Source organism: Denticeps clupeoides, unplaced genomic scaffold (genome assembly GCF_900700375.1).
Source record: "Denticeps clupeoides unplaced genomic scaffold, fDenClu1.1, whole genome shotgun sequence".
Lineage (NCBI taxonomy): Eukaryota > Metazoa > Chordata > Actinopteri > Clupeiformes > Denticipitidae > Denticeps > Denticeps clupeoides.
The window spans coordinates 35,732-51,730 of NW_021629902.1; the positions used below are offsets into that span (position 1 = coordinate 35,732).

Below are 15,999 nucleotides of genomic sequence, written 5' to 3' on the forward strand. Positions count from 1 at the left end.
AGTTTTTATCTAAAGTAAGTTAAGAGGTATTTTCACTCTGTGATATGTTTTCAAGCCTAGGTTGTTTAAAGTCCAAGATTTTCAAGCAGAGATTGCTTACGGCCATACCAGCCCAAGAACGCCCGGTCTCGTCTGATCTCGGAAGCTAAGAAGGCTTGGGCCTGGTTAGTACTTGGATGGGAGACCTCCTGGGAATACCAGGTGCTGTAAGCTTTAACTGTTGAAAAACTTTTTAAAATGAAGTTTTTTTGCATCGCTTTGTTAGTTTTTATCTAAAGTAAGTTAAGAGGTATTTTCACTCTGTGATATGTTTTCAAGCCTAGGTTGTTTAAAGTCCAAGATTTTCAAGCAGAGATTGCTTACGGCCATACCAGCCCAAGAACGCCCGGTCTCGTCTGATCTCGGAAGCTAAGAAGGCTTGGGCCTGGTTAGTACTTGGATGGGAGACCTCCTGGGAATACCAGGTGCTGTAAGCTTTAACTGTTGAAAAACTTTTTAAAATGAAGTTTTTTTGCATCGCTTTGTTAGTTTTTATCTAAAGTAAGTTAAGAGGTATTTTCACTCTGTGATATGTTTTCAAGCCTAGGTTGTTTAAAGTCCAAGATTTTCAAGCAGAGATTGCTTACGGCCATACCAGCCCAAGAACGCCCGGTCTCGTCTGATCTCGGAAGCTAAGAAGGCTTGGGCCTGGTTAGTACTTGGATGGGAGACCTCCTGGGAATACCAGGTGCTGTAAGCTTTAACTGTTGAAAAACTTTTTAAAATGAAGTTTTTTTGCATCGCTTTGTTAGTTTTTATCTAAAGTAAGTTAAGAGGTATTTTCACTCTGTGATATGTTTTCAAGCCTAGGTTGTTTAAAGTCCAAGATTTTCAAGCAGAGATTGCTTACGGCCATACCAGCCCAAGAACGCCCGGTCTCGTCTGATCTCGGAAGCTAAGAAGGCTTGGGCCTGGTTAGTACTTGGATGGGAGACCTCCTGGGAATACCAGGTGCTGTAAGCTTTAACTGTTGAAAAACTTTTTAAAATGAAGTTTTTTTGCATCGCTTTGTTAGTTTTTATCTAAAGTAAGTTAAGAGGTATTTTCACTCTGTGATATGTTTTCAAGCCTAGGTTGTTTAAAGTCCAAGATTTTCAAGCAGAGATTGCTTACGGCCATACCAGCCCAAGAACGCCCGGTCTCGTCTGATCTCGGAAGCTAAGAAGGCTTGGGCCTGGTTAGTACTTGGATGGGAGACCTCCTGGGAATACCAGGTGCTGTAAGCTTTAACTGTTGAAAAACTTTTTAAAATGAAGTTTTTTTGCATCGCTTTGTTAGTTTTTATCTAAAGTAAGTTAAGAGGTATTTTCACTCTGTGATATGTTTTCAAGCCTAGGTTGTTTAAAGAGATTTCAAGCAGAGATTGCTTACGGCCATACCAGCCCAAGAAACGCCCGGTCTCGTCTGATCTCGGAAGCTAAGAAGGCTTGGGCCTGGTTAGTACTTGGATGGGAGACCTCCTGGGAATACCAGGTGCTGTAAGCTTTAACTGTTGAAAAACTTTTTAAAATGAAGTTTTTTGCATCGCTTTGTTAGTTTTTATCTAAAGTAAGTTAAGAGGTATTTTCACTCTGTGATATGTTTTCAAGCCTAGGTTGTTTAAAAGTCCAAGATTTTCAAGCAGAGATTGCTTACGGCCATACCAGCCCAAGAACGCCCGGTCTCGTCTGATCTCGGAAGTTTTCAAGCCTAGGTTGTTTAAAGTCCAAGATTTTCAAGCAGAGATTGCTTACGGCCATACCAGCCCAAGAACGCCCGGTCTCGTCTGATCTCGGAAGCTAAGAAGGCTTGGGCCTGGTTAGTACTTGGATGGGAGACCTCCTGGGAATACCAGGTGCTGTAAGCTTTAACTGTTGAAAAACTTTTTAAAATGAAGTTTTTTTGCATCGCTTTGTTAGTTTTTATCTAAAGTAAGTTAAGAGGTATTTTCACTCTGTGATATGTTTTCAAGCCTAGGTTGTTTAAAGTCCAAGATTTTCAAGCAGAGATTGCTTACGGCCATACCAGCCCAAGAACGCCCGGTCTCGTCTGATCTCGGAAGCTAAGAAGGCTTGGGCCTGGTTAGTACTTGGATGGGAGACCTCCTGGGAATACCAGGTGCTGTAAGCTTTAACTGTTGAAAAACTTTTTAAAATGAAGTTTTTTTGCATCGCTTTGTTAGTTTTTATCTAAAGTAAGTTAAGAGGTATTTTCACTCTGTGATATGTTTTCAAGCCTAGGTTGTTTAAAGTCCAAGATTTTCAAGCAGAGATTGCTTACGGCCATACCAGCCCAAGAACGCCCGGTCTCGTCTGATCTCGGAAGCTAAGAAGGCTTGGGCCTGGTTAGTACTTGGATGGGAGACCTCCTGGGAATACCAGGTGCTGTAAGCTTTAACTGTTGAAAAACTTTTTAAAATGAAGTTTTTTTGCATCGCTTTGTTAGTTTTTATCTAAAGTAAGTTAAGAGGTATTTTCACTCTGTGATATGTTTTCAAGCCTAGGTTGTTTAAAGTCCAAGATTTTCAAGCAGAGATTGCTTACGGCCATACCAGCCCAAGAACGCCCGGTCTCGTCTGATCTCGGAAGCTAAGAAGGCTTGGGCCTGGTTAGTACTTGGATGGGAGACCTCCTGGGAATACCAGGTGCTGTAAGCTTTAACTGTTGAAAAACTTTTTAAAATGAAGTTTTTTTGCATCGCTTTGTTAGTTTTTATCTAAAGTAAGTTAAGAGGTATTTTCACTCTGTGATATGTTTTCAAGCCTAGGTTGTTTAAAGTCCAAGATTTTCAAGCAGAGATTGCTTACGGCCATACCAGCCCAAGAACGCCCGGTCTCATCTGATCTCGGAAGCTAAGAAGGCTTGGGCCTGGTTAGTACTTGGATGGGAGACCTCCTGGGAATACCAGGTGCTGTAAGCTTTAACTGTTGAAAAACTTTTTAAAATGAAGTTTTTTTGCATCGCTTTGTTAGTTTTTATCTAAAGTAAGTTAAGAGGTATTTTCACTCTGTGATATGTTTTCAAGCCTAGGTTGTTTAAAGTCCAAGATTTTCAAGCAGAGATTGCTTACGGCCATACCAGCCCAAGAACGCCCGGTCTCGTCTGATCTCGGAAGCTAAGAAGGCTTGGGCCTGGTTAGTACTTGGATGGGAGACCTCCTGGGAATACCAGGTGCTGTAAGCTTTAACTGTTGAAAAACTTTTTAAAATGAAGTTTTTTTGCATCGCTTTGTTAGTTTTTATCTAAAGTAAGTTAAGAGGTATTTTCACTCTGTGATATGTTTTCAAGCCTAGGTTGTTTAAAGTCCAAGATTTTCAAGCAGAGATTGCTTACGGCCATACCAGCCCAAGAACGCCCGGTCTCGTCTGATCTCGGAAGCTAAGAAGGCTTGGGCCTGGTTAGTACTTGGATGGGAGACCTCCTGGGAATACCAGGTGCTGTAAGCTTTAACTGTTGAAAAACTTTTTAAAATGAAGTTTTTTTGCATCGCTTTGTTAGTTTTTATCTAAAGTAAGTTAAGAGGTATTTTCACTCTGTGATATGTTTTCAAGCCTAGGTTGTTTAAAGTCCAAGATTTTCAAGCAGAGATTGCTTACGGCCATACCAGCCCAAGAACGCCCGGTGGTCTCGTCTGATCTCGGAAGCTAAGAAGGCTTGGGCCTGGTTAGTACTTGGATGGGAGACCTCCTGGGAATACCAGGTGCTGTAAGCTTTAACTGTTGAAAAACTTTTTAAAATGAAGTTTTTTTGCATCGCTTTGTTAGTTTTTATCTAAAGTAAGTTAAGAGGTATTTTCACTCTGTGATATGTTTTCAAGCCTAGGTTGTTTAAAGTCCAAGATTTTCAAGCAGAGATTGCTTACGGCCATACCAGCCCAAGAACGCCCGGTCTCGTCTGATCTCGGAAGCTAAGAAGGCTTGGGCCTGGTTAGTACTTGGATGGGAGACCTCCTGGGAATACCAGGTGCTGTAAGCTTTAACTGTTGAAAAACTTTTTAAAATGAAGTTTTTTTGCATCGCTTTGTTAGTTTTTATCTAAAGTAAGTTAAGAGGTATTTTCACTCTGTGATATGTTTTCAAGCCTAGGTTGTTTAAAGTCCAAGATTTTCAAGCAGAGATTGCTTACGGCCATACCAGCCCAAGAACGCCCGGTCTCGTCTGATCTCGGAAGCTAAGAAGGCTTGGGCCTGGTTAGTACTTGGATGGGAGACCTCCTGGGAATACCAGGTGCTGTAAGCTTTAACTGTTGAAAAACTTTTTAAAATGAAGTTTTTTTGCATCGCTTTGTTAGTTTTTATCTAAAGTAAGTTAAGAGGTATTTTCACTCTGTGATATGTTTTCAAGCCTAGGTTGTTTAAAGTCCAAGATTTTCAAGCAGAGATTGCTTACGGCCATACCAGCCCAAGAACGCCCGGTCTCGTCTGATCTCGGAAGCTAAGAAGGCTTGGGCCTGGTTAGTACTTGGATGGGAGACCTCCTGGGCATACCAGGTGCTGTAAGCTTTAACTGTTGAAAAACTTTTTAAAATGAAGTTTTTTTGCATCGCTTTGTTAGTTTTTATCTAAAGTAAGTTAAGAGGTATTTTCACTCTGTGATATGTTTTCAAGCCTAGGTTGTTTAAAGTCCAAGATTTTCAAGCAGAGATTGCTTACGGCCATACCAGCCCAAGAACGCCCGGTCTCGTCTGATCTCGGAAGCTAAGAAGGCTTGGGCCTGGTTAGTACTTGGATGGGAGACCTCCTGGGAATACCAGGTGCTGTAAGCTTTAACTGTTGAAAAACTTTTTAAAATGAAGTTTTTTTGCATCGCTTTGTTAGTTTTTATCTAAAGTAAGTTAAGAGGTATTTTCACTCTGTGATATGTTTTCAAGCCTAGGTTGTTTAAAGTCCAAGATTTTCAAGCAGAGATTGCTTACGGCCATACCAGCCCAAGAACGCCCGGTCTCGTCTGATCTCGGAAGCTAAGAAGGCTTGGGCCTGGTTAGTACTTGGATGGGAGACCTCCTGGGAATACCAGGTGCTGTAAGCTTTAACTGTTGAAAAACTTTTTAAAATGAAGTTTTTTTGCATCGCTTTGTTAGTTTTTATCTAAAGTAAGTTAAGAGGTATTTTCACTCTGTGATATGTTTTCAAGCCTAGGTTGTTTAAAGTCCAAGATTTTCAAGCAGAGATTGCTTACGGCCATACCAGCCCAAGAACGCCCGGTCTCGTCTGATCTCGGAAGCTAAGAAGGCTTGGGCCTGGTTATTACTTGGATGGGAGACCTCCTGGGAATACCAGGTGCTGTAAGCTTTAACTGTTGAAAAACTTTTTAAAATGAAGTTTTTTTGCATCGCTTTGTTAGTTTTTATCTAAAGTAAGTTAAGAGGTATTTTCACTCTGTGATATGTTTTCAAGCCTAGGTTGTTTAAAGTCCAAGATTTTCAAGCAGAGATTGCTTACGGCCATACCAGCCCAAGAACGCCCGGTCTCGTCTGATCTCGGAAGCTAAGAAGGCTTGGGCCTGGTTAGTACTTGGATGGGAGACCTCCTGGGAATACCAGGTGCTGTAAGCTTTAACTGTTGAAAAACTTTTTAAAATGAAGTTTTTTTGCATCGCTTTGTTAGTTTTTATCTAAAGTAAGTTAAGAGGTATTTTCACTCTGTGATATGTTTTCAAGCCTAGGTTGTTTAAAGTCCAAGATTTTCAAGCAGAGATTGCTTACGGCCATACCAGCCCAAGAACGCCCGGTCTCGTCTGATCTCGGAAGCTAAGAAGGCTTGGGCCTGGTTAGTACTTGGATGGGAGACCTCCTTGGAATACCAGGTGCTGTAAGCTTTAACTGTTGAAAAACTTTTTAAAATGAAGTTTTTTTGCATCGCTTTGTTAGTTTTTATCTAAAGTAAGTTAAGAGGTATTTTCACTCTGTGATATGTTTTCAAGCCTAGGTTGTTTAAAGTCCAAGATTTTCAAGCAGAGATTGCTTACGGCCATACCAGCCCAAGAACGCCCGGTCTCGTCTGATCTCGGAAGCTAAGAAGGCTTGGGCCTGGTTAGTACTTGGATGGGAGACCTCCTGGGAATACCAGGTGCTGTAAGCTTTAACTGTTGAAAAACTTTTTAAAATGAAGTTTTTTTGCATCGCTTTGTTAGTTTTTATCTAAAGTAAGTTAAGAGGTATTTTCACTCTGTGATATGTTTTCAAGCCTAGGTTGTTTAAAGTCCAAGATTTTCAAGCAGAGATTGCTTACGGCCATACCAGCCCAAGAACGCCCGGTCTCGTCTGATCTCGGAAGCTAAGAAGGCTTGGGCCTGGTTAGTACTTGGATGGGAGACCTCCTGGGAATACCAGGTGCTGTAAGCTTTAACTGTTGAAAAACTTTTTAAAATGAAGTTTTTTTGCATCGCTTTGTTAGTTTTTATGTAAAGTAAGTTAAGAGGTATTTTCACTCTGTGATATGTTTTCAAGCCTAGGTTGTTTAAAGTCCAAGATTTTCAAGCAGAGATTGCTTACGGCCATACCAGCCCAAGAACGCCCGGTCTCGTCTGATCTCGGAAGCTAAGAAGGCTTGGGCCTGGTTAGTACTTGGATGGGAGACCTCCTGGGAATACCAGGTGCTGTAAGCTTTAACTGTTGAAAAACTTTTTAAAATGAAGTTTTTTTGCATCGCTTTGTTAGTTTTTATCTAAAGTAAGTTAAGAGGTATTTTCACTCTGTGATATGTTTTCAAGCCTAGGTTGTTTAAAGTCCAAGATTTTCAAGCAGAGATTGCTTACGGCCATACCAGCCCAAGAACGCCCGGTCTCGTCTGATCTCGGAAGCTAAGAAGGCTTGGGCCTGGTTAGTACTTGGATGGGAGACCTCCTGGGAATACCAGGTGCTGTAAGCTTTAACTGTTGAAAAACTTTTTAAAATGAAGTTTTTTTGCATCGCTTTGTTAGTTTTTATCTAAAGTAAGTTAAGAGGTATTTTCACTCTGTGATATGTTTTCAAGCCTAGGTTGTTTAAAGTCCAAGATTTTCAAGCAGAGATTGCTTACGGCCATACCAGCCCAAGAACGCCCGGTCTCGTCTGATCTCGGAAGCTAAGAAGGCTTGGGCCTGGTTAGTACTTGGATGGGAGACCTCCTGGGAATACCAGGTGCTGTAAGCTTTAACTGTTGAAAAACTTTTTAAAATGAAGTTTTTTTGCATCGCTTTGTTAGTTTTTATCTAAAGTAAGTTAAGAGGTATTTTCACTCTGTGATATGTTTTCAAGCCTAGGTTGTTTAAAGTCCAAGATTTTCAAGCAGAGATTGCTTACGGCCATACCAGCCCAAGAACGCCCGGTCTCGTCTGATCTCGGAAGCTAAGAAGGCTTGGGCCTGGTTAGTACTTGGATGGGAGACCTCCTGGGAATACCAGGTGCTGTAAGCTTTAACTGTTGAAAAACTTTTTAAAATGAAGTTTTTTTGCATCGCTTTGTTAGTTTTTATCTAAAGTAAGTTAAGAGGTATTTTCACTCTGTGATATGTTTTCAAGCCTAGGTTGTTTAAAGTCCAAGATTTTCAAGCAGAGATTGCTTACGGCCATACCAGCCCAAGAACGCCCGGTCTCGTCTGATCTCGGAAGCTAAGAAGGCTTGGGCCTGGTTAGTACTTGGATGGGAGACCTCCTGGGAATACCAGGTGCTGTAAGCTTTAACTGTTGAAAAACTTTTTAAAATGAAGTTTTTTTGCATCGCTTTGTTAGTTTTTATCTAAAGTAAGTCAAGAGGTATTTTCACTCTGTGATATGTTTTCAAGCCTAGGTTGTTTAAAGTCCAAGATTTTCAAGCAGAGATTGCTTACGGCCATACCAGCCCAAGAACGCCCGGTCTCGTCTGATCTCGGAAGCTAAGAAGGCTTGGGCCTGGTTAGTACTTGGATGGGAGACCTCCTGGGAATACCAGGTGCTGTAAGCTTTAACTGTTGAAAAACTTTTTAAAATGAAGTTTTTTTGCATCGCTTTGTTAGTTTTTATCTAAAGTAAGTTAAGAGGTATTTTCACTCTGTGATATGTTTTCAAGCCTAGGTTGTTTAAAGTCCAAGATTTTCAAGCAGAGATTGCTTACGGCCATACCAGCCCAAGAACGCCCGGTCTCGTCTGATCTCGGAAGCTAAGAAGGCTTGGGCCTGGTTAGTACTTGGATGGGAGACCTCCTGGGAATACCAGGTGCTGTAAGCTTTAACTGTTGAAAAACTTTTTAAAATGAAGTTTTTTTGCATCGCTTTGTTAGTTTTTATCTAAAGTAAGTTAAGAGGTATTTTCACTCTGTGATATGTTTTCAAGCCTAGGTTGTTTAAAGTCCAAGATTTTCAAGCAGAGATTGCTTACGGCCATACCAGCCCAAGAACGCCCGGTCTCGTCTGATCTCGGAAGCTAAGAAGGCTTGGGCCTGGTTAGTACTTGGATGGGAGACCTCCTGGGAATACCAGGTGCTGTAAGCTTTAACTGTTGAAAAACTTTTTAAAATGAAGTTTTTTTGCATCGCTTTGTTAGTTTTTATCTAAAGTAAGTTAAGAGGTATTTTCACTCTGTGATATGTTTTCAAGCCTAGGTTGTTTAAAGTCCAAGATTTTCAAGCAGAGATTGCTTACGGCCATACCAGCCCAAGAACGCCCGGTCTCGTCTGATCTCGGAAGCTAAGAAGGCTTGGGCCTGGTTAGTACTTGGATGGGAGACCTCCTGGGAATACCAGGTGCTGTAAGCTTTAACTGTTGAAAAACTTTTTAAAATGAAGTTTTTTTGCATCGCTTTGTTAGTTTTTATCTAAAGTAAGTTAAGAGGTATTTTCACTCTGTGATATGTTTTCAAGCCTAGGTTGTTTAAAGTCCAAGATTTTCAAGCAGAGATTGCTTACGGCCATACCAGCCCAAGAACGCCCGGTCTCGTCTGATCTCGGAAGCTAAGAAGGCTTGGGCCTGGTTAGTACTTGGATGGGAGACCTCCTGGGAATACCAGGTGCTGTAAGCTTTAACTGTTGAAAAACTTTTTAAAATGAAGTTTTTTTGCATCGCTTTGTTAGTTTTTATCTAAAGTAAGTTAAGAGGTATTTTCACTCTGTGATATGTTTTCAAGCCTAGGTTGTTTAAAGTCCAAGATTTTCAAGCAGAGATTGCTTACGGCCATACCAGCCCAAGAACGCCCGGTCTCGTCTGATCTCGGAAGCTAAGAAGGCTTGGGCCTGGTTAGTACTTGGATGGGAGACCTCCTGGGAATACCAGGTGCTGTAAGCTTTAACTGTTGAAAAACTTTTTAAAATGAAGTTTTTTTGCATCGCTTTGTTAGTTTTTATCTAAAGTAAGTTAAGAGGTATTTTCACTCTGTGATATGTTTTCAAGCCTAGGTTGTTTAAAGTCCAAGATTTTCAAGCAGAGATTGCTTACGGCCATACCAGCCCAAGAACGCCCGGTCTCGTCTGATCTCGGAAGCTAAGAAGGCTTGGGCCTGGTTAGTACTTGGATGGGAGACCTCCTGGGAATACCAGGTGCTGTAAGCTTTAACTGTTGAAAAACTTTTTAAAATGAAGTTTTTTTGCATCGCTTTGTTAGTTTTTATCTAAAGTAAGTTAAGAGGTATTTTCACTCTGTGATATGTTTTCAAGCCTAGGTTGTTTAAAGTCCAAGATTTTCAAGCAGAGATTGCTTACGGCCATACCAGCCCAAGAACGCCCGGTCTCGTCTGATCTCGGAAGCTAAGAAGGCTTGGGCCTGGTTAGTACTTGGATGGGAGACCTCCTGGGAATACCAGGTGCTGTAAGCTTTAACTGTTGAAAAACTTTTTAAAATGAAGTTTTTTTGCATCGCTTTGTTAGTTTTTATCTAAAGTAAGTTAAGAGGTATTTTCACTCTGTGATATGTTTTCAAGCCTAGGTTGTTTAAAGTCCAAGATTTTCAAGCAGAGATTGCTTACGGCCATACCAGCCCAAGAACGCCCGGTCTCGTCTGATCTCGGAAGCTAAGAAGGCTTGGGCCTGGTTAGTACTTGGATGGGAGACCTCCTGGGAATACCAGGTGCTGTAAGCTTTAACTGTTGAAAAACTTTTTAAAATGAAGTTTTTTTGCATCGCTTTGTTAGTTTTTATCTAAAGTAAGTTAAGAGGTATTTTCACTCTGTGATATGTTTTCAAGCCTAGGTTGTTTAAAGTCCAAGATTTTCAAGCAGAGATTGCTTACGGCCATACCAGCCCAAGAACGCCCGGTCTCGTCTGATCTCGGAAGCTAAGAAGGCTTGGGCCTGGTTAGTACTTGGATGGGAGACCTCCTGGGAATACCAGGTGCTGTAAGCTTTAACTGTTGAAAAACTTTTTAAAATGAAGTTTTTTTGCATCGCTTTGTTAGTTTTTATCTAAAGTAAGTTAAGAGGTATTTTCACTCTGTGATATGTTTTCAAGCCTAGGTTGTTTAAAGTCCAAGATTTTCAAGCAGAGATTGCTTACGGCCATACCAGCCCAAGAACGCCCGGTCTCGTCTGATCTCGGAAGCTAAGAAGGCTTGGGCCTGGTTAGTACTTGGATGGGAGACCTCCTGGGAATACCAGGTGCTGTAAGCTTTAACTGTTGAAAAACTTTTTAAAATGAAGTTTTTTTGCATCGCTTTGTTAGTTTTTATCTAAAGTAAGTTAAGAGGTATTTTCACTCTGTGATATGTTTTCAAGCCTAGGTTGTTTAAAGTCCAAGATTTTCAAGCAGAGATTGCTTACGGCCATACCAGCCCAAGAACGCCCGGTCTCGTCTGATCTCGGAAGCTAAGAAGGCTTGGGCCTGGTTAGTACTTGGATGGGAGACCTCCTGGGAATACCAGGTGCTGTAAGCTTTAACTGTTGAAAAACTTTTTAAAATGAAGTTTTTTTGCATCGCTTTGTTAGTTTTTATCTAAAGTAAGTTAAGAGGTATTTTCACTCTGTGATATGTTTTCAAGCCTAGGTTGTTTAAAGTCCAAGATTTTCAAGCAGAGATTGCTTACGGCCATACCAGCCCAAGAACGCCCGGTCTCGTCTGATCTCGGAAGCTAAGAAGGCTTGGGCCTGGTTAGTACTTGGATGGGAGACCTCCTGGGAATACCAGGTGCTGTAAGCTTTAACTGTTGAAAAACTTTTTAAAATGAAGTTTTTTTGCATCGCTTTGTTAGTTTTTATCTAAAGTAAGTTAAGAGGTATTTTCACTCTGTGATATGTTTTCAAGCCTAGGTTGTTTAAAGTCCAAGATTTTCAAGCAGAGATTGCTTACGGCCATACCAGCCCAAGAACGCCCGGTCTCGTCTGATCTCGGAAGCTAAGAAGGCTTGGGCCTGATTAGTACTTGGATGGGAGACCTCCTGGGAATACCAGGTGCTGTAAGCTTTAACTGTTGAAAAACTTTTTAAAATGAAGTTTTTTTGCATCGCTTTGTTAGTTTTTATCTAAAGTAAGTTAAGAGGTATTTTCACTCTGTGATATGTTTTCAAGCCTAGGTTGTTTAAAGTCCAAGATTTTCAAGCAGAGATTGCTTACGGCCATACCAGCCCAAGAACGCCCGGTCTCGTCTGATCTCGGAAGCTAAGAAGGCTTGGGCCTGGTTAGTACTTGGATGGGAGACCTCCTGGGAATACCAGGTGCTGTAAGCTTTAACTGTTGAAAAACTTTTTAAAATGAAGTTTTTTTGCATCGCTTTGTTAGTTTTTATCTAAAGTAAGTTAAGAGGTATTTTCACTCTGTGATATGTTTTCAAGCCTAGGTTGTTTAAAGTCCAAGATTTTCAAGCAGAGATTGCTTACGGCCATACCAGCCCAAGAACGCCCGGTCTCGTCTGATCTCGGAAGCTAAGAAGGCTTGGGCCTGGTTAGTACTTGGATGGGAGACCTCCTGGGAATACCAGGTGCTGTAAGCTTTAACTGTTGAAAAACTTTTTAAAATGAAGTTTTTTTGCATCGCTTTGTTAGTTTTTATCTAAAGTAAGTTAAGAGGTATTTTCACTCTGTGATATGTTTTCAAGCCTAGGTTGTTTAAAGTCCAAGATTTTCAAGCAGAGATTGCTTACGGCCATACCAGCCCAAGAACGCCCGGTCTCGTCTGATCTCGGAAGCTAAGAAGGCTTGGGCCTGGTTAGTACTTGGATGGGAGACCTCCTGGGAATACCAGGTGCTGTAAGCTTTAACTGTTGAAAAACTTTTTAAAATGAAGTTTTTTTGCATCGCTTTGTTAGTTTTTATCTAAAGTAAGTTAAGAGGTATTTTCACTCTGTGATATGTTTTCAAGCCTAGGTTGTTTAAAGTCCAAGATTTTCAAGCAGAGATTGCTTACGGCCATACCAGCCCAAGAACGCCCGGTCTCGTCTGATCTCGGAAGCTAAGAAGGCTTGGGCCTGGTTAGTACTTGGATGGGAGACCTCCTGGGAATACCAGGTGCTGTAAGCTTTAACTGTTGAAAAACTTTTTAAAATGAAGTTTTTTTGCATCGCTTTGTTAGTTTTTATCTAAAGTAAGTTAAGAGGTATTTTCACTCTGTGATATGTTTTCAAGCCTAGGTTGTTTAAAGTCCAAGATTTTCAAGCAGAGATTGCTTACGGCCATACCAGCCCAAGAACGCCCGGTCTCGTCTGATCTCGGAAGCTAAGAAGGCTTGGGCCTGGTTAGTACTTGGATGGGAGACCTCCTGGGAATACCAGGTGCTGTAAGCTTTAACTGTTGAAAAACTTTTTAAAATGAAGTTTTTTTGCATCGCTTTGTTAGTTTTTATCTAAAGTAAGTTAAGAGGTATTTTCACTCTGTGATATGTTTTCAAGCCTAGGTTGTTTAAAGTCCAAGATTTTCAAGCAGAGATTGCTTACGGCCATACCAGCCCAAGAACGCCCGGTCTCGTCTGATCTCGGAAGCTAAGAAGGCTTGGGCCTGGTTAGTACTTGGATGGGAGACCTCCTGGGAATACCAGGTGCTGTAAGCTTTAACTGTTGAAAAACTTTTTAAAATGAAGTTTTTTTGCATCGCTTTGTTAGTTTTTATCTAAAGTAAGTTAAGAGGTATTTTCACTCTGTGATATGTTTTCAAGCCTAGGTTGTTTAAAGTCCAAGATTTTCAAGCAGAGATTGCTTACGGCCATACCAGCCCAAGAACGCCCGGTCTCGTCTGATCTCGGAAGCTAAGAAGGCTTGGGCCTGGTTAGTACTTGGATGGGAGACCTCCTGGGAATACCAGGTGCTGTAAGCTTTAACTGTTGAAAAACTTTTTAAAATGAAGTTTTTTTGCATCGCTTTGTTAGTTTTTATCTAAAGTAAGTTAAGAGGTATTTTCACTCTGTGATATGTTTTCAAGCCTAGGTTGTTTAAAGTCCAAGATTTTCAAGCAGAGATTGCTTACGGCCATACCAGCCCAAGAACGCCCGGTCTCGTCTGATCTCGGAAGCTAAGAAGGCTTGGGCCTGGTTAGTACTTGGATGGGAGACCTCCTGGGAATACCAGGTGCTGTAAGCTTTAACTGTTGAAAAACTTTTTAAAATGAAGTTTTTTTGCATCGCTTTGTTAGTTTTTATCTAAAGTAAGTTAAGAGGTATTTTCACTCTGTGATATGTTTTCAAGCCTAGGTTGTTTAAAGTCCAAGATTTTCAAGCAGAGATTGCTTACGGCCATACCAGCCCAAGAACGCCCGGTCTCGTCTGATCTCGGAAGCTAAGAAGGCTTGGGCCTGGTTAGTACTTGGATGGGAGACCTCCTGGGAATACCAGGTGCTGTAAGCTTTAACTGTTGAAAAACTTTTTAAAATGAAGTTTTTTTGCATCGCTTTGTTAGTTTTTATCTAAAGTAAGTTAAGAGGTATTTTCACTCTGTGATATGTTTTCAAGCCTAGGTTGTTTAAAGTCCAAGATTTTCAAGCAGAGATTGCTTACGGCCATACCAGCCCAAGAACGCCCGGTCTCGTCTGATCTCGGAAGCTAAGAAGGCTTGGGCCTGGTTAGTACTTGGATGGGAGACCTCCTGGGAATACCAGGTGCTGTAAGCTTTAACTGTTGAAAAACTTTTTAAAATGAAGTTTTTTTGCATCGCTTTGTTAGTTTTTATCTAAAGTAAGTTAAGAGGTATTTTCACTCTGTGATATGTTTTCAAGCCTAGGTTGTTTAAAGTCCAAGATTTTCAAGCAGAGATTGCTTACGGCCATACCAGCCCAAGAACGCCCGGTCTCGTCTGATCTCGGAAGCTAAGAAGGCTTGGGCCTGGTTAGTACTTGGATGGGAGACCTCCTGGGAATACCAGGTGCTGTAAGCTTTAACTGTTGAAAAACTTTTTAAAATGAAGTTTTTTTGCATCGCTTTGTTAGTTTTTATCTAAAGTAAGTTAAGAGGTATTTTCACTCTGTGATATGTTTTCAAGCCTAGGTTGTTTAAAGTCCAAGATTTTCAAGCAGAGATTGCTTACGGCCATACCAGCCCAAGAACGCCCGGTCTCGTCTGATCTCGGAAGCTAAGAAGGCTTGGGCCTGGTTAGTACTTGGATGGGAGACCTCCTGGGAATACCAGGTGCTGTAAGCTTTAACTGTTGAAAAACTTTTTAAAATGAAGTTTTTTTGCATCGCTTTGTTAGTTTTTATCTAAAGTAAGTTAAGAGGTATTTTCACTCTGTGATATGTTTTCAAGCCTAGGTTGTTTAAAGTCCAAGATTTTCAAGCAGAGATTGCTTACGGCCATACCAGCCCAAGAACGCCCGGTCTCGTCTGATCTCGGAAGCTAAGAAGGCTTGGGCCTGGTTAGTACTTGGATGGGAGACCTCCTGGGAATACCAGGTGCTGTAAGCTTTAACTGTTGAAAAACTTTTTAAAATGAAGTTTTTTTGCATCGCTTTGTTAGTTTTTATCTAAAGTAAGTTAAGAGGTATTTTCACTCTGTGATATGTTTTCAAGCCTAGGTTGTTTAAAGTCCAAGATTTTCAAGCAGAGATTGCTTACGGCCATACCAGCCCAAGAACGCCCGGTCTCGTCTGATCTCGGAAGCTAAGAAGGCTTGGGCCTGGTTAGTACTTGGATGGGAGACCTCCTGGGAATACCAGGTGCTGTAAGCTTTAACTGTTGAAAAACTTTTTAAAATGAAGTTTTTTTGCATCGCTTTGTTAGTTTTTATCTAAAGTAAGTTAAGAGGTATTTTCACTCTGTGATATGTTTTCAAGCCTAGGTTGTTTAAAGTCCAAGATTTTCAAGCAGAGATTGCTTACGGCCATACCAGCCCAAGAACGCCCGGTCTCGTCTGATCTCGGAAGCTAAGAAGGCTTGGGCCTGGTTAGTACTTGGATGGGAGACCTCCTGGGAATACCAGGTGCTGTAAGCTTTAACTGTTGAAAAACTTTTTAAAATGAAGTTTTTTTGCATCGCTTTGTTAGTTTTTATCTAAAGTAAGTTAAGAGGTATTTTCACTCTGTGATATGTTTTCAAGCCTAGGTTGTTTAAAGTCCAAGATTTTCAAGCAGAGATTGCTTACGGCCATACCAGCCCAAGAACGCCCGGTCTCGTCTGATCTCGGAAGCTAAGAAGGCTTGGGCCTGGTTAGTACTTGGATGGGAGACCTCCTGGGAATACCAGGTGCTGTAAGCTTTAACTGTTGAAAAACTTTTTAAAATGAAGTTTTTTTGCATCGCTTTGTTAGTTTTTATCTAAAGTAAGTTAAGAGGTATTTTCACTCTGTGATATGTTTTCAAGCCTAGGTTGTTTAAAGTCCAAGATTTTCAAGCAGAGATTGCTTACGGCCATACCAGCCCAAGAACGCCCGGTCTCGTCTGATCTCGGAAGCTAAGAAGGCTTGGGCCTGGTTAGTACTTGGATGGGAGACCTCCTGGGAATACCAGGTGCTGTAAGCTTTAACTGTTGAAAAACTTTTTAAAATGAAGTTTTTTTGCATCGCTTTGTTAGTTTTTATCTAAAGTAAGTTAAGAGGTATTTTCACTCTGTGATATGTTTTCAAGCCTAGGTTGTTTAAAGTCCAAGATTTTCAAGCAGAGATTGCTTACGGCCATACCAGCCCAAGAACGC

The 15,999-nt window shown here is 41.1% G+C and overlaps 60 non-coding genes across 60 annotated transcripts; all 60 read left to right on the forward strand.

The window, feature by feature from the left end:
* Positions 1-94: 94 nt before the first annotated feature.
* LOC114776858 (5S ribosomal RNA) lies at positions 95-213 on the forward strand. Its single transcript, XR_003745754.1, has one exon. It is a non-coding gene; the product is annotated as a 5S ribosomal RNA (ribosomal RNA).
* A 144-nt stretch (positions 214-357) lies between these two features.
* LOC114776859 (5S ribosomal RNA) lies at positions 358-476 on the forward strand. Its single transcript, XR_003745755.1, has one exon. It is a non-coding gene; the product is annotated as a 5S ribosomal RNA (ribosomal RNA).
* A 144-nt stretch (positions 477-620) lies between these two features.
* Positions 621-739, forward strand: LOC114776860 (5S ribosomal RNA). Its single transcript, XR_003745756.1, has one exon. It is a non-coding gene; the product is annotated as a 5S ribosomal RNA (ribosomal RNA).
* Positions 740-883: 144 nt separating this feature from the next.
* LOC114776861 (5S ribosomal RNA) lies at positions 884-1,002 on the forward strand. The gene has a single exon (XR_003745757.1). It is a non-coding gene; the product is annotated as a 5S ribosomal RNA (ribosomal RNA).
* Positions 1,003-1,146: 144 nt separating this feature from the next.
* Positions 1,147-1,265, forward strand: LOC114776862 (5S ribosomal RNA). The gene has a single exon (XR_003745758.1). It is a non-coding gene; the product is annotated as a 5S ribosomal RNA (ribosomal RNA).
* A 139-nt stretch (positions 1,266-1,404) lies between these two features.
* LOC114776927 (5S ribosomal RNA) lies at positions 1,405-1,524 on the forward strand. The gene has a single exon (XR_003745821.1). It is a non-coding gene; the product is annotated as a 5S ribosomal RNA (ribosomal RNA).
* Positions 1,525-1,766: 242 nt separating this feature from the next.
* On the forward strand, positions 1,767-1,885 carry LOC114776863 (5S ribosomal RNA). Its single transcript, XR_003745759.1, has one exon. It is a non-coding gene; the product is annotated as a 5S ribosomal RNA (ribosomal RNA).
* Positions 1,886-2,029: 144 nt separating this feature from the next.
* Positions 2,030-2,148, forward strand: LOC114776864 (5S ribosomal RNA). Its single transcript, XR_003745760.1, has one exon. It is a non-coding gene; the product is annotated as a 5S ribosomal RNA (ribosomal RNA).
* A 144-nt stretch (positions 2,149-2,292) lies between these two features.
* On the forward strand, positions 2,293-2,411 carry LOC114776865 (5S ribosomal RNA). Its single transcript, XR_003745761.1, has one exon. It is a non-coding gene; the product is annotated as a 5S ribosomal RNA (ribosomal RNA).
* A 144-nt stretch (positions 2,412-2,555) lies between these two features.
* Positions 2,556-2,674, forward strand: LOC114776866 (5S ribosomal RNA). Its single transcript, XR_003745762.1, has one exon. It is a non-coding gene; the product is annotated as a 5S ribosomal RNA (ribosomal RNA).
* Positions 2,675-2,818: 144 nt separating this feature from the next.
* On the forward strand, positions 2,819-2,937 carry LOC114776782 (5S ribosomal RNA). The gene has a single exon (XR_003745681.1). It is a non-coding gene; the product is annotated as a 5S ribosomal RNA (ribosomal RNA).
* A 144-nt stretch (positions 2,938-3,081) lies between these two features.
* Positions 3,082-3,200, forward strand: LOC114776868 (5S ribosomal RNA). The gene has a single exon (XR_003745763.1). It is a non-coding gene; the product is annotated as a 5S ribosomal RNA (ribosomal RNA).
* A 144-nt stretch (positions 3,201-3,344) lies between these two features.
* On the forward strand, positions 3,345-3,463 carry LOC114776870 (5S ribosomal RNA). Its single transcript, XR_003745765.1, has one exon. It is a non-coding gene; the product is annotated as a 5S ribosomal RNA (ribosomal RNA).
* A 144-nt stretch (positions 3,464-3,607) lies between these two features.
* Positions 3,608-3,729, forward strand: LOC114776940 (5S ribosomal RNA). Its single transcript, XR_003745834.1, has one exon. It is a non-coding gene; the product is annotated as a 5S ribosomal RNA (ribosomal RNA).
* Positions 3,730-3,873: 144 nt separating this feature from the next.
* On the forward strand, positions 3,874-3,992 carry LOC114776871 (5S ribosomal RNA). The gene has a single exon (XR_003745766.1). It is a non-coding gene; the product is annotated as a 5S ribosomal RNA (ribosomal RNA).
* A 144-nt stretch (positions 3,993-4,136) lies between these two features.
* On the forward strand, positions 4,137-4,255 carry LOC114776872 (5S ribosomal RNA). The gene has a single exon (XR_003745767.1). It is a non-coding gene; the product is annotated as a 5S ribosomal RNA (ribosomal RNA).
* Positions 4,256-4,399: 144 nt separating this feature from the next.
* LOC114776933 (5S ribosomal RNA) lies at positions 4,400-4,518 on the forward strand. The gene has a single exon (XR_003745827.1). It is a non-coding gene; the product is annotated as a 5S ribosomal RNA (ribosomal RNA).
* A 144-nt stretch (positions 4,519-4,662) lies between these two features.
* LOC114776873 (5S ribosomal RNA) lies at positions 4,663-4,781 on the forward strand. The gene has a single exon (XR_003745768.1). It is a non-coding gene; the product is annotated as a 5S ribosomal RNA (ribosomal RNA).
* Positions 4,782-4,925: 144 nt separating this feature from the next.
* Positions 4,926-5,044, forward strand: LOC114776874 (5S ribosomal RNA). Its single transcript, XR_003745769.1, has one exon. It is a non-coding gene; the product is annotated as a 5S ribosomal RNA (ribosomal RNA).
* A 144-nt stretch (positions 5,045-5,188) lies between these two features.
* On the forward strand, positions 5,189-5,307 carry LOC114776935 (5S ribosomal RNA). The gene has a single exon (XR_003745829.1). It is a non-coding gene; the product is annotated as a 5S ribosomal RNA (ribosomal RNA).
* Positions 5,308-5,451: 144 nt separating this feature from the next.
* On the forward strand, positions 5,452-5,570 carry LOC114776875 (5S ribosomal RNA). Its single transcript, XR_003745770.1, has one exon. It is a non-coding gene; the product is annotated as a 5S ribosomal RNA (ribosomal RNA).
* Positions 5,571-5,714: 144 nt separating this feature from the next.
* Positions 5,715-5,833, forward strand: LOC114776930 (5S ribosomal RNA). Its single transcript, XR_003745824.1, has one exon. It is a non-coding gene; the product is annotated as a 5S ribosomal RNA (ribosomal RNA).
* Positions 5,834-5,977: 144 nt separating this feature from the next.
* On the forward strand, positions 5,978-6,096 carry LOC114776876 (5S ribosomal RNA). The gene has a single exon (XR_003745771.1). It is a non-coding gene; the product is annotated as a 5S ribosomal RNA (ribosomal RNA).
* A 144-nt stretch (positions 6,097-6,240) lies between these two features.
* LOC114776877 (5S ribosomal RNA) lies at positions 6,241-6,359 on the forward strand. The gene has a single exon (XR_003745772.1). It is a non-coding gene; the product is annotated as a 5S ribosomal RNA (ribosomal RNA).
* Positions 6,360-6,503: 144 nt separating this feature from the next.
* LOC114776878 (5S ribosomal RNA) lies at positions 6,504-6,622 on the forward strand. The gene has a single exon (XR_003745773.1). It is a non-coding gene; the product is annotated as a 5S ribosomal RNA (ribosomal RNA).
* Positions 6,623-6,766: 144 nt separating this feature from the next.
* Positions 6,767-6,885, forward strand: LOC114776879 (5S ribosomal RNA). The gene has a single exon (XR_003745774.1). It is a non-coding gene; the product is annotated as a 5S ribosomal RNA (ribosomal RNA).
* A 144-nt stretch (positions 6,886-7,029) lies between these two features.
* LOC114776881 (5S ribosomal RNA) lies at positions 7,030-7,148 on the forward strand. Its single transcript, XR_003745776.1, has one exon. It is a non-coding gene; the product is annotated as a 5S ribosomal RNA (ribosomal RNA).
* A 144-nt stretch (positions 7,149-7,292) lies between these two features.
* Positions 7,293-7,411, forward strand: LOC114776882 (5S ribosomal RNA). The gene has a single exon (XR_003745777.1). It is a non-coding gene; the product is annotated as a 5S ribosomal RNA (ribosomal RNA).
* Positions 7,412-7,555: 144 nt separating this feature from the next.
* Positions 7,556-7,674, forward strand: LOC114776884 (5S ribosomal RNA). Its single transcript, XR_003745778.1, has one exon. It is a non-coding gene; the product is annotated as a 5S ribosomal RNA (ribosomal RNA).
* Positions 7,675-7,818: 144 nt separating this feature from the next.
* Positions 7,819-7,937, forward strand: LOC114776885 (5S ribosomal RNA). The gene has a single exon (XR_003745779.1). It is a non-coding gene; the product is annotated as a 5S ribosomal RNA (ribosomal RNA).
* Positions 7,938-8,081: 144 nt separating this feature from the next.
* LOC114776886 (5S ribosomal RNA) lies at positions 8,082-8,200 on the forward strand. The gene has a single exon (XR_003745780.1). It is a non-coding gene; the product is annotated as a 5S ribosomal RNA (ribosomal RNA).
* A 144-nt stretch (positions 8,201-8,344) lies between these two features.
* LOC114776887 (5S ribosomal RNA) lies at positions 8,345-8,463 on the forward strand. The gene has a single exon (XR_003745781.1). It is a non-coding gene; the product is annotated as a 5S ribosomal RNA (ribosomal RNA).
* A 144-nt stretch (positions 8,464-8,607) lies between these two features.
* On the forward strand, positions 8,608-8,726 carry LOC114776888 (5S ribosomal RNA). The gene has a single exon (XR_003745782.1). It is a non-coding gene; the product is annotated as a 5S ribosomal RNA (ribosomal RNA).
* Positions 8,727-8,870: 144 nt separating this feature from the next.
* On the forward strand, positions 8,871-8,989 carry LOC114776889 (5S ribosomal RNA). The gene has a single exon (XR_003745783.1). It is a non-coding gene; the product is annotated as a 5S ribosomal RNA (ribosomal RNA).
* Positions 8,990-9,133: 144 nt separating this feature from the next.
* LOC114776890 (5S ribosomal RNA) lies at positions 9,134-9,252 on the forward strand. Its single transcript, XR_003745784.1, has one exon. It is a non-coding gene; the product is annotated as a 5S ribosomal RNA (ribosomal RNA).
* A 144-nt stretch (positions 9,253-9,396) lies between these two features.
* On the forward strand, positions 9,397-9,515 carry LOC114776891 (5S ribosomal RNA). The gene has a single exon (XR_003745785.1). It is a non-coding gene; the product is annotated as a 5S ribosomal RNA (ribosomal RNA).
* Positions 9,516-9,659: 144 nt separating this feature from the next.
* LOC114776893 (5S ribosomal RNA) lies at positions 9,660-9,778 on the forward strand. The gene has a single exon (XR_003745787.1). It is a non-coding gene; the product is annotated as a 5S ribosomal RNA (ribosomal RNA).
* A 144-nt stretch (positions 9,779-9,922) lies between these two features.
* Positions 9,923-10,041, forward strand: LOC114776894 (5S ribosomal RNA). The gene has a single exon (XR_003745788.1). It is a non-coding gene; the product is annotated as a 5S ribosomal RNA (ribosomal RNA).
* A 144-nt stretch (positions 10,042-10,185) lies between these two features.
* LOC114776895 (5S ribosomal RNA) lies at positions 10,186-10,304 on the forward strand. Its single transcript, XR_003745789.1, has one exon. It is a non-coding gene; the product is annotated as a 5S ribosomal RNA (ribosomal RNA).
* Positions 10,305-10,448: 144 nt separating this feature from the next.
* On the forward strand, positions 10,449-10,567 carry LOC114776896 (5S ribosomal RNA). Its single transcript, XR_003745790.1, has one exon. It is a non-coding gene; the product is annotated as a 5S ribosomal RNA (ribosomal RNA).
* A 144-nt stretch (positions 10,568-10,711) lies between these two features.
* On the forward strand, positions 10,712-10,830 carry LOC114776897 (5S ribosomal RNA). The gene has a single exon (XR_003745791.1). It is a non-coding gene; the product is annotated as a 5S ribosomal RNA (ribosomal RNA).
* A 144-nt stretch (positions 10,831-10,974) lies between these two features.
* LOC114776899 (5S ribosomal RNA) lies at positions 10,975-11,093 on the forward strand. The gene has a single exon (XR_003745793.1). It is a non-coding gene; the product is annotated as a 5S ribosomal RNA (ribosomal RNA).
* A 144-nt stretch (positions 11,094-11,237) lies between these two features.
* Positions 11,238-11,356, forward strand: LOC114776919 (5S ribosomal RNA). The gene has a single exon (XR_003745813.1). It is a non-coding gene; the product is annotated as a 5S ribosomal RNA (ribosomal RNA).
* Positions 11,357-11,500: 144 nt separating this feature from the next.
* On the forward strand, positions 11,501-11,619 carry LOC114776900 (5S ribosomal RNA). The gene has a single exon (XR_003745794.1). It is a non-coding gene; the product is annotated as a 5S ribosomal RNA (ribosomal RNA).
* Positions 11,620-11,763: 144 nt separating this feature from the next.
* Positions 11,764-11,882, forward strand: LOC114776901 (5S ribosomal RNA). The gene has a single exon (XR_003745795.1). It is a non-coding gene; the product is annotated as a 5S ribosomal RNA (ribosomal RNA).
* A 144-nt stretch (positions 11,883-12,026) lies between these two features.
* On the forward strand, positions 12,027-12,145 carry LOC114776902 (5S ribosomal RNA). Its single transcript, XR_003745796.1, has one exon. It is a non-coding gene; the product is annotated as a 5S ribosomal RNA (ribosomal RNA).
* A 144-nt stretch (positions 12,146-12,289) lies between these two features.
* On the forward strand, positions 12,290-12,408 carry LOC114776903 (5S ribosomal RNA). The gene has a single exon (XR_003745797.1). It is a non-coding gene; the product is annotated as a 5S ribosomal RNA (ribosomal RNA).
* A 144-nt stretch (positions 12,409-12,552) lies between these two features.
* On the forward strand, positions 12,553-12,671 carry LOC114776905 (5S ribosomal RNA). The gene has a single exon (XR_003745799.1). It is a non-coding gene; the product is annotated as a 5S ribosomal RNA (ribosomal RNA).
* A 144-nt stretch (positions 12,672-12,815) lies between these two features.
* On the forward strand, positions 12,816-12,934 carry LOC114776906 (5S ribosomal RNA). Its single transcript, XR_003745800.1, has one exon. It is a non-coding gene; the product is annotated as a 5S ribosomal RNA (ribosomal RNA).
* A 144-nt stretch (positions 12,935-13,078) lies between these two features.
* On the forward strand, positions 13,079-13,197 carry LOC114776907 (5S ribosomal RNA). Its single transcript, XR_003745801.1, has one exon. It is a non-coding gene; the product is annotated as a 5S ribosomal RNA (ribosomal RNA).
* Positions 13,198-13,341: 144 nt separating this feature from the next.
* LOC114776908 (5S ribosomal RNA) lies at positions 13,342-13,460 on the forward strand. The gene has a single exon (XR_003745802.1). It is a non-coding gene; the product is annotated as a 5S ribosomal RNA (ribosomal RNA).
* Positions 13,461-13,604: 144 nt separating this feature from the next.
* On the forward strand, positions 13,605-13,723 carry LOC114776909 (5S ribosomal RNA). The gene has a single exon (XR_003745803.1). It is a non-coding gene; the product is annotated as a 5S ribosomal RNA (ribosomal RNA).
* Positions 13,724-13,867: 144 nt separating this feature from the next.
* On the forward strand, positions 13,868-13,986 carry LOC114776910 (5S ribosomal RNA). Its single transcript, XR_003745804.1, has one exon. It is a non-coding gene; the product is annotated as a 5S ribosomal RNA (ribosomal RNA).
* Positions 13,987-14,130: 144 nt separating this feature from the next.
* LOC114776911 (5S ribosomal RNA) lies at positions 14,131-14,249 on the forward strand. The gene has a single exon (XR_003745805.1). It is a non-coding gene; the product is annotated as a 5S ribosomal RNA (ribosomal RNA).
* A 144-nt stretch (positions 14,250-14,393) lies between these two features.
* LOC114776912 (5S ribosomal RNA) lies at positions 14,394-14,512 on the forward strand. The gene has a single exon (XR_003745806.1). It is a non-coding gene; the product is annotated as a 5S ribosomal RNA (ribosomal RNA).
* A 144-nt stretch (positions 14,513-14,656) lies between these two features.
* LOC114776913 (5S ribosomal RNA) lies at positions 14,657-14,775 on the forward strand. Its single transcript, XR_003745807.1, has one exon. It is a non-coding gene; the product is annotated as a 5S ribosomal RNA (ribosomal RNA).
* A 144-nt stretch (positions 14,776-14,919) lies between these two features.
* On the forward strand, positions 14,920-15,038 carry LOC114776914 (5S ribosomal RNA). Its single transcript, XR_003745808.1, has one exon. It is a non-coding gene; the product is annotated as a 5S ribosomal RNA (ribosomal RNA).
* Positions 15,039-15,182: 144 nt separating this feature from the next.
* LOC114776916 (5S ribosomal RNA) lies at positions 15,183-15,301 on the forward strand. Its single transcript, XR_003745810.1, has one exon. It is a non-coding gene; the product is annotated as a 5S ribosomal RNA (ribosomal RNA).
* Positions 15,302-15,445: 144 nt separating this feature from the next.
* Positions 15,446-15,564, forward strand: LOC114776917 (5S ribosomal RNA). The gene has a single exon (XR_003745811.1). It is a non-coding gene; the product is annotated as a 5S ribosomal RNA (ribosomal RNA).
* A 144-nt stretch (positions 15,565-15,708) lies between these two features.
* Positions 15,709-15,827, forward strand: LOC114776918 (5S ribosomal RNA). The gene has a single exon (XR_003745812.1). It is a non-coding gene; the product is annotated as a 5S ribosomal RNA (ribosomal RNA).
* Positions 15,828-15,999: the final 172 nt, after the last annotated feature.